This window comes from Chionomys nivalis, chromosome 9 (genome assembly GCF_950005125.1).
Source record: "Chionomys nivalis chromosome 9, mChiNiv1.1, whole genome shotgun sequence".
NCBI classification, from domain to species: Eukaryota; Metazoa; Chordata; class Mammalia; order Rodentia; family Cricetidae; genus Chionomys; species Chionomys nivalis.
This window is the reverse complement of record NC_080094.1, coordinates 23,650,260-23,660,513: the sequence shown is the minus strand read 5'-3', so window position 1 is coordinate 23,660,513 and position 10,254 is coordinate 23,650,260. Positions and strand designations below refer to the sequence as shown.

The following is a 10,254-nucleotide window of genomic DNA, read 5'->3' as shown; positions in this document are numbered from 1 at the left end:
CTACACACTGATACTAGCAGAAGCACAGGCTGCTGGGTGACGGTCCATCCCGCTCTCCTGGGCACAAGACATGGGCATAGTGCCAACATCCTGCTCCTCCACTTCTGGTGGGAAGCCATGACTCTGGATCTGCTTCGTGAGTTGCCACATCGGCCTTGACATTACATAGTAGACAGAAGGCCTCTGGAACCCACTGAAAGTAGACACAGCGGCAACAGTGTATGCACCCCTGTTCTCAAAGAGCAGCCAATCACCCACATGCATGTCAGGCAGGTTACAGCACTCGATCCGATCAAGACTATTACATATTGGTCCCCAGATGCTGAATGAGTAATATTTCTCATCTGGCTTGGGTCTCTTTGGCAGCAGGGCCTTCACATGTGTGTGATCATAAAGAACGCAGTTAAATGATCCATGCACTCCGTCATTCACGTAATGCATGGAGGTTTGCTCGTCATCAGAGCCAGTCGCTCCTTCCATACCGTCTTTTTGGCAATGATATTGACTGCCAGTGTGAAAGCTGACCCACATAGTATCTGCCTGGCTCGGCTATGGCTCTCACCCCAGAGACTGGTGGGAAGCACTTGTCCAGAGCTGGGTTGATCACACCGGTGATCCCTTCAGTACCCTCAGATCCAGGAAAGCCACCACCAATATCAAGCAGATACATGCTGAAACCAACTTCTGTTCCCATGCCAAAAACACAGCGGTCATCCGACAGGGCCTGGATGAATCTATACATCCACTCCTTACATGGAAGCTGACACCAATGACATCAGTATTTAGTTCTTTCGCCTGTTCCAAGAGAAGCCTGCAGGTTTAGAGTGTGGCACCAAACTTAACACTGAGGTGACAAACTGCTTTGAAATCATCAGTGTCAATTCGCAAAACCCCCTTTGCCTTTGGACATGCCTGGCGACCTTCATCAGCTCAACCTCACTGTCAAAAGTCATCACCTGGACTCCATTACTAGCAGCATCCTTGATCTGAAACACTTGTCTACAAGGATTTGCATAGATAACCCTGTCCAGAGGCACCCGAGCCCCTGCACCAACGGTATTTCAGTCTTGCTTGCACAGCCAAAACCTGTCCCAACAGCAGCTAGGGTGCTCACTATGGCTCTGCTGTCATTACTTTTGACTACATAAAAGGAAGTGGCACGGGGAAAAGCCTTTAGCCTTCTTAGATGGTTCCTCAGAATGTCTCCAAGGTCCGCGACATAGAAAGCGTCCTTGTCATCAGAGGAAGAAACTTCATTAATGTTTTGGTCCAGAATGTCCTTGGCAGTAAAGCCTTCATCGAGGATGTGAAAGTCAAACTCTTCCTTCTGAAAGCTGTTCATGGTTCTCGATGTGCCTACAAAAAAACCTAGAGATGGAATGAAATTATTGCCAGCTCCTCACAAGGCAAGCTATTCAGGAACTCTGAACGCTGTCTCCTGGAAGTGGTGAAAGAATTTCTGCTTCCCAGCCCCATGACATCAGCACACTGGCAGTTATGTTAGCATCTTGGCATCTTTCAACTCTTTTTTTTTTAAAGAAGAAAGAGAGCTGGCAAGATGACTCAGAGGGTAAAGGACCTTGTCATATAATCTTGGTGTCCTTAGCTCCATCTCTCAGAGCCCACATAATGGTGGAAAGAACTCCACAGAGTTGTGGTACATACTTCTGTACACATATATATCATGCACACAATCACACACATACATGCATACGTACACACGATGTGTTTTCTTTAAGGGGGCTGGAGAGATGTCCCAAAGTTAAGAACACTGGTTACTCTTCCAGACAGCCTAGGTTCCCAGCACTCAGGAAGTGGCTAACAACCATGTGACTCCGGGGATCTGATACCCTGTTCTGGCTTTTGTAGGCACCAGGAATGCATGTGGTGCATAGACATCGTGCAGGCAAAAACTCCATACTAATAAATGAATAAATCTAAAAAAAAATGTAAGAATAAAAGGACACTAGCACTTGGGAGGCAGATAGATCTTTCCAAGTTTGAGACCAGCTTGAGTTCCAAGCCAGCGGAAGCTATGTAAGGAGACTCTGTCTCAAGAGGTGGCAGACAGGGGAGAGAGAGAAAGAAGGGAAGGAAAGGAAGGAGGGGGACCTTGTGGACAATTGCTATAATCCCAGCACTCTGAAGGTGGAGAAGGGAAATCAGGAATTCACAATGGGTGCTAGTCTAGACAGTGAGTTGACAGCGTGGAGCACAAGAGACCCTGTTTCCAAATACAAGCATAAGAGCAGGTGTTATGGCATGTGCCTTTATTCCTGTTAAGTTTTTTTTTTTTTTTTTGGTTTTTTGAGACAGGGTTTCTCTGTGGTTTTGGAGCCTGTCCTGGCACTAGCTCTTGTAGACCAGGCTGGTCTCGAACTCACAGAGATCCGCCTGCCTCTGCCTCTCAAGTGCTAGGATTAAAGGCGTGCGCCACCACCTCCCTGCTATCCTCCCTGAGTTCTGATATGGAATTCCAGCCTATACAAGGTAAGTGAATGGCCTAGAGAAAAGGCTCAGAGGGTAAAAGCATTGACTGCTCTTCCAGAGTTCATGAGTTCAATTCCCAGCAACCACGTGGTGACTCACAACCATCTGTAATGAATCTGGTGCCCTCTTCTGGCATGCAGGAAAACATGTAAACAGAACACTATATATAATAAATAAAATAAATTTTATGAAAAAGAAATCACGGTTAGTGAACAACAGTTTGAAGAACAAGTGAAGACAAGAAAGGACTAGGTCAGGCTGATGAGATCTGTGGGACGATTTTAAGCCTACGATGACAATGACAGAAGCTCAATACAGTCGGAAGACTATTCACACAAGCCAACAAAAGAGACTAGCATATTTACTACTGAGTGTTCTCTCAATTTTTTTAAATTTTGTTTTTGTTTTTTGTTTTTGTTTTGAGACAGGGTTTCTCTGTGTAGCCCTAGCTGTCCTGGAACTCACTCTGAAGACCAGGCTGGCCTTGAACTCAAAAGATTTACCTGCCTCAGTCTCCCAAGTGCTAGGACTAAAGGCCTGTGCCACCACCGCCCAGTTATTTTTTTTTTTTTTTTTAGTAATTTATTTTATGTGCATTGGTTTTATTTTTTGGTGTTTTTTGGTTTTTTTTTTTTTTTTTTTTTTTTTGGTTTTTCGAGACAAGGTTTCTCTGTGGTTTTGGAGACTGTCCTGGAACTAGCTCTTGTAGACCAGGCTGGTCTCGAACTCACAGAGATCCGCCTGCCTCTGCCTCCCGAGTGCTGGGACTAAAGGCGTGCGCCACCACCGCCCGGCTGTGCATTGGTGTTTTGCCTGCATGTGTGTCTGTCAGATCTTGGAGTTATAGACAGTTGTGATCTGCCATGGGTGCTGGGAATTGAATCCGGGTCCTCTGCTAGAGCAATCAGTGCTTTTTTTTTTTTTTTTTTTTAGTTTTTCGAGACAAGGTTTTGCTGTAGTTTTGGAGCCTGACCTGGAACTAGCTCTTGTAGACCAGGCTGGCCTCGGAACTCACAGAGCTCCACTTGTCTCTACCTCCCAAGTGCTGGGATTAAAGGCGTGTGTCACCACCGCCCCGGCTGAGCAATCAGTGCTCTTAACCGCAGAACCATCTCTCTAGCCCCTGAGAGTTCTCTGAATAATCACACTACCTATTATATACACAACACCATTACAGTATGCTGATGCTGACGTCTGTAAGGTAGATGGAACACAACCAGATGGGAGGATTAGTGACTGGGCTTTTTCTATTTGTATTTTGTTTGTTTGTTTGTTTGTTTGTTTGTTTGTTTGAGGTAGGGTCTCCTAAAGCCCAAGCTGGCCTGAACTCACTAAGTAGTAGACACTGGCTTTGCACTCCTGATCCTCCTAACCCCACCTCCCCATACCTAGGTGACAGGTGTGTGGTCCACACCCAGTCCTTGACTTTTGGCTTTCACGGGGTGCACAGACATTGAGGCAAGCACTCACACACAAAAAAATTAAAATCTCAAAAAATATTTTAGTGCTTCTGCCTGGTGTGATAATATACACCTTTATTTCCAGGAACCAGAGGCAGAGGCAAGCAGATCTCTGTGAGTCTCAGGCCAACCTGGTCTACAGAGTAAGTTCAAGAACAGCCAGGACTAAGCCGGGCGGTGGTAGCACACGCCTTTAATCCCAGCACTTGGGAGGCAGAGGTAGGCGGATCTCTGTGAGTTCGAGACCAGCCTGGTCTACAAGAGCTAGTTCCAGGACAGGATCCAAAACCACAGCCAGGACTGTCCCGCAGAGAAACCCTGTCTCAAAAAAATAAAAAATAAAAATAAAAAAGTGTGTTGGTCAGTCATACAGTATCATACGAAAGAAGAGACAATAAGAATGAATGAGAAAGAAGTATATGACATTAAAACTTTTGGTGGAACAAGGCAGGTTTCCTTCATGATGATGTGGAGCATTCATAATCTATAAAAGTGTTTATTGTTGGGCATTAGCCAATCAGCCTTCCGAGAACAAAACTCTTGTTAAATATCACCAGTGAATACTCTGGCACTCTTGCCTTCTACTGAAGATAATTAGATTGACAGAGAAGGGAAATACTCTGTGATTCTCAAGAATCTGGTTGGGCATTGTAGATCCGTGTTCACCACTCTGAGACTGTGAGAGCCAGATACTGCACATGTACCGCACTTCACAACTTGTAAGAAAGTTTAGCTGGGCTGAGGCAAAGGCAGGCAGATCTCTTTGTGTTCAAACCCAGCCTGGTTTACAAATCGAGTTTTAGGACAGTCAGGGATACTATATACAAAAACCCTGTCTCAAAAATTAATTATAGCCGAGCGGTGGTGGCGCACACCTTTAATCCCAGCACTCGGGAGGCAGAGGCAGGCGGATCTCTGTGAGTTCGAGACCAGCCTGGTCTACAAGAGCTAGTTCCAGGACAGGCTCAAAAAAAAAGCCACAGAGAAACCCTGTCTCGAAAAACAAAACAAAACAAAAAAATTAATTATAAATTTAATTAATTAATTAATAGGAGAGGTGTGAAGGGGGACTTGGGAGGGAAAGGGCCCTGGTGAGAGCAGGAGTAGGGCAGGAGAGGTGAATGGAGGTAAAATGTGATCAAATTACATCAGACATCCATGAAAACGTCAAGGTGAAATCCAACATTATGTATCTTTAATATGTGCTATTTTAAAAACCATTTAAGACAGGTGTGATGGCACCTGACTTTAACCTTAGTTCTTAGAAGGCAGAGGAGGGGCAGACTGATCTACATAGCAAAGCTCCAGGCCAGCAGAGCTACATAGTGAGACCCTGTCTCAGAAGTAGAGGAAAAGCGTCGGGAGGGCTGGTTCAGCAGTCAAAAGCATTTGCTGTTCTTACAGAGGACCCAGGTTAGGTTCCTAGCACATACATGGCAGCTCATAACCATTCGTAACTGCAATTCTAGGAGAAGAGATGTCCTCTTGTGACCTCCACAACACCAGGAACGCACTTGGTGCAGCGCATACATTCAGGCAGTCACCGTGCCTGGCTCATATCACACTCCTCTAATCACAACACTTGGAAGGTGGAAGCAAGAGAATCAGGAATTCAGAAGCCAGCCTGGGTTGTATGTACCTCACCCTTAAAACATAAACAAATAGACAGGCATTACGGTATGTCTTTAATCCCAGCACTTGGGTGGCAGACTGGGCAGGCAGATTTCTATGAGTCTGGGGAGCCTAATCTACACAGTGATTTCCAGGACAGCCAGGGCTATGTAGAAAGACCCTGTCTCAACAAACAGATGAATGGATGAACTAGGAGAGGTGGTACATGCCTACCATCCCAGCACTTCAGAGGCAAGGGCAGGAAGATGACTACCAGTTTAAAGTAAGCAAGCTCTACATCCTGTGTTCCAGACTAACAAGGGTTTCACATTGAGACCTTGTCTCAAATGGGAAAAGGGGGGACTGGAGAGATGGTGCAGAGATTAAGAGCACTGGGTGTTCTTTTTTTTTTTTTTTTTTTTTTTGGTTTCGAGACAGAGTTTCTCTGTGGTTTTGGAGCCTGTCCTGGAACTAGCTCTTGTAGACCAAGCTGGTCTCGAACTCACAGTGGGTGTTCTTGAGTTCAATTCCCAGCAACCACATGATGGTTCACAACCATCTGTAATGAGATCTGGTGCTCTCTTCTGGCCTGCAGGCACACATGTATTTAAAGGTTTCCTCAAAGGCAACTGTCTTTGACATAACATAGTAGTGCAAAGTTTCAGTGAAGTTTAAGTTGGGTTTTCACAATGCTCGGGTAGCAAGGAACATAAACTTTCAGAGAATGAAGCAGACAAGGCCGACCAGGGCAAAGAATCCATGCTTTTGATGAAGTCACTAGGAGCCAGGAAGGTGTTCATCATTCAGGTTCTCCGTCTAAGCCATTTCAGCTACAGTACGACACTTCAACCAGCCCTGTCCCTCCAGCCCACGAGCAGTCACTGGGGAAAGGCCTTGTTTAGGGCTCCAGATACACTAATGTTGAATTCAGGTCGTACAGATTCTGCCTCCATGCTTCACATCCCAAAATACCAGCTGAGCAGGGCAGCCTGAGTTTCTGTGAACCAATGCTTTGCATATCCCTTTCCTCAACCCTTTTGCTAATTAAAACTTTGTTTGCGGGAATACCAGCAGGGGGCAGCAGACAGCCAGGGCTGCCAGTGCAGGGGCCTGGCCATCTAGTTTAATTCTGGCTGAAGACAAGGGAATAAGTAACAAAGTGGAAAAGAAGTGGGTTTCTCCTTCCTTTTTTTCTCTTTCACCTCTTCCTTGTCTCCCTCACCCCCCCCCCTTTATCTTTTGTTTCTTTCCTACAGGAGTTACCAGCATAGCTCAAGCTAGCCTCAAACTGGAAATCTTCCCTCCTTAGCCTCCTAAGTTTGGGAATCACGGGCCAATGATATCTCACTCGTTTTGTTTGGTTGATTTTTAAACTCTTCTTTTTCTTCTCCTTCTCCTTCTCCTCCTGCTCTTCCTCTTCCTCCTCCTCTTCTTCCTCCTCCTCCTTCTTCTCCTCTTCTTTTTTTCTTCCTCTTCCTCTTCTTTTCCTGAGACAGAGTCTGACTGTATACCTTTGACTATCCTGGAACTCACAGAAATCCACCTGCCTCTGCCTCCCAAGTGCCAGGATTAAAGGTATGTGCCACTAGGCATTGTGGGAGTGATGGTGAGATTGGGTGTGTATGTTATGTTTGTGTGTGTGTGCCCTCAGAGGACAGAAGAGGGTGTCAGATCTGGAGCTGGAGTTACAGGTGGTTGTGAGCCACCTGAATGGGTTCTGGGAACCAAACTTACACCTTCTGGAAGAGCCACCTGGCTCCGATTGTCGCTATTTACCTATCTATTTACTTCCTCATTAATTCAGTATTTATTTAGTGGCACTGAAGTTGAATCCAGAGCCTTGCACATTCTAGGCAAGGGCTATGGAAATAATTGCAATGATATTTCATTTGTATTTTAATAAATAAAGCTTGCCTGAAGATCAGAGAACAAAACCACCACTGCCTTGTCTGTATGGCTGACCAGGGTTACTGTTTTACTCTCTAATCTTCAGACAATCTTTATTTATAAAATACAAATGAAATATCACTACAAAAAATTACTATTTTTTTGTTTGTTTGGGTTTTTGTTTCTTTATTTTATTTTTTGTGTTTGTATGAATGTTTTTCCTGAATTCATATTTGCTTGCCATGTGAGTGCCTGGTGCCTATGAAGGTCAGAAGAGGGCCTAGGATGCCCTGAAACTGGAGTTACAGGTTATTGTGAGCCACCATGTGAGTGCTGGGAATCAAACCTTGATCCTCTGCGAGAGCACCCAGTGTTTTTAATTACTGAGCCATCTCACCAGCCCCTTGTTTGCTTGTTTTGGGTTTTTGTTTGTCTGTTTACTTGCTTTGTTTTTTCGAGACAGGGTTTCTCTGTGTAATAGCCCTAGCTGTCCTGAAACTAGTTCTGTACAGCAGGCTGACCTTGAACTCGCAAAAACCCTCTTGCCTCTGCCTCCCAAGTACTGGGATTAAAGATGTGCTCCACCACCGTCTGGTCCCTTGTTTGTTTTTTGAAGCAGGGTTTCTCTGTATATCCCTGACTTTCCTAGAACTTGCTTTATAGAGCAGGCTGGCCTTGAACTCAGAGATCTGCCTGCCTCTGCCTCTCAATCAAAAGTGCTCTGCTACTGCCCAGCTATTTGTTTTTGAGACAAGGTCTCATTCTTGTAGCCCCAAACTGGGCCCTGAACTAAACTACATCACCCAGCTTAGTCTATATGAGTGAGTTCCAGGACAGCCAAGGCAGTTACACAGAATAACTCTGTCTCAAAAAAACAATCAAAAAAGCAAGGGACTGTGACGTAGCTCAGTTAATGGAGTACTTATGGAGTACTTGCTTAGCATGCAGGAAACCCTGAGTTTGATTCCCCCCAAACTTCATAAACTAGGTGTGACAGCACTTGGGAAGCAGTGCAGCAAGATCAGAAGTTCAAAGTCGTCCTCAGCTACATAATGAATAGGAAGCTAGTCCTGATACATGAGACCTGCTTTAAAAACATATATAATAATGCTAATAATTAATTTAAATTTCTGTTTCTGGTTTGAGCATTGCTTTATTGGAGGTTTTTTTTTGTTTTTGTTTTTTGTTTTTTGTTTTTCGAGACAGGGTTTCTCTGTGGTTTTGGAGCCTGTCCTGGAACTAGCTCTTGTAGACCAGGCTGGTCTCGAACTCACAGAGATCCGCCTACCTCTGCCTCCCGAGTGCTGGGATTAAAGGCGTGCGCCACCACCGCCCGGCGCATTGCTTTATTGGGATTGACATTGTTATTGCTATTTTTAAGAGTTTTTCATTTTACTCAGCAAGCAACTTTCAATACTTTTTAAATTTTATTTATTTATTTATTTATTTTTGGTTTTTTTTTTTTTTTTGAGACAGGGTTTCTCTGTGGTTTTGGAGCCTGTCCTGGAACTAGCTCTTGTAGACCAGGCTGGTCTCGAACTCACAGAGATCCGCCTGCCTCTGCCTCCCAAGTGCTGGGATTAAAGGCGTGCGCCACCACCGCCCGGCTATTTTTGGTTTTTTGAGACAGGGTTTCTCTGTGGCTTTGAAGCCTGTCCTGAAACTAGCTCTGTAGACCAGGCTGGCCTCGAACTCACAGAGATCCGCCTGCCTCTGCCTCCTGAGTGTTGGGATTAAAGGCATGCGCCACCATCGCCCGGTTTAAAATTTATTTATTTTATTGCCTGTGCACTGGTTTCTCGCCAGCATGTATGTCTGTGTGAAGGTGTCAGATTCCATGAAACTGGAGTTACAGGCAGTTGTGAACTGCTATGTAGATGCTGGGAATTGAACCTGGGTCTCCTGAAAGAGCAGCAAGTGCTCATGATCCCTGAACCATCATCTCTCCAGCCCCATTTTGTCCCAGCACTCAGGAGATAGAGTCAGGTGGCTCTCTGTAAATTTGAGATCAGCTTAGTCTACAGAGTCAGTGTCAGGCTGGGCAGAGAGACATAGGGGGACACTGTCTCAGAAAGACTGATGAAGGGAGCGAGGCTAGCTTCAGAGCCTTCTTTTAACACTGGAATCTACGGCTTCGCACCAGTCAAAGTCAGGGTTTCCTAAGGCCTGAGAACCCCTGGTTCCGCGTCCATTCTCCTCTCTGTGGTCCTCCACACAGCACCGGCCTCATCACCCACCTTCCATCAGAACAACTCTTCTTTTCTTTGCGGATGTTTCACACGGCCTCTCTTTCCCTCAGAAATTTCCTCAAAAGCATTCGCCGGTAATTTTTTAACATCACAGTAATTACCTCATTACTTTACTATTAATAGACCTCACTTGGCACCAGGGGGCCAATTTAAAGCACTCAGGCCCTGTGTGAGGGGTGGAGAGGGATTCTGAAGAACGGCCCTCCTGAATGCCGGCCCTGGGACAGCCCTTGTTTGCCTCCCTTCCAAGTCATCCTTCACTTTTGCTCGCAGGGGTTCTGATAGAATCTAGAGAATCCTGGAAGCCCAGGCTCCTGAGACATGGTAGACAGGAAGAAGAAAGCATAAAAGAAATGGTGGAGGCTAAGCCATGGGCTCCTGGCCACCCGTAGCAGCCTTTCCCTTCCCTTCCCTAGCCCCAAGGACTCTCTCTAGTCACTCCTCCCCAGGGCCTCTACTGATGCCCTTACAGTTCTGTAATTCAGGGCGCTCTGTATGCCTCTTGGTCAATAATTTATTTAATCCTCACTACAGTCTTACGTTATGATTTTTTAATA

At 45.5% G+C, this 10,254-nt stretch overlaps 1 pseudogene; it reads right to left on the bottom strand.

Moving 5' to 3' along the window:
• LOC130881979 (ornithine decarboxylase-like) lies at positions 1-1,342 on the bottom strand (annotated as a pseudogene).
• Between the last annotated feature and the right edge of the window lie 8,912 nt (positions 1,343-10,254).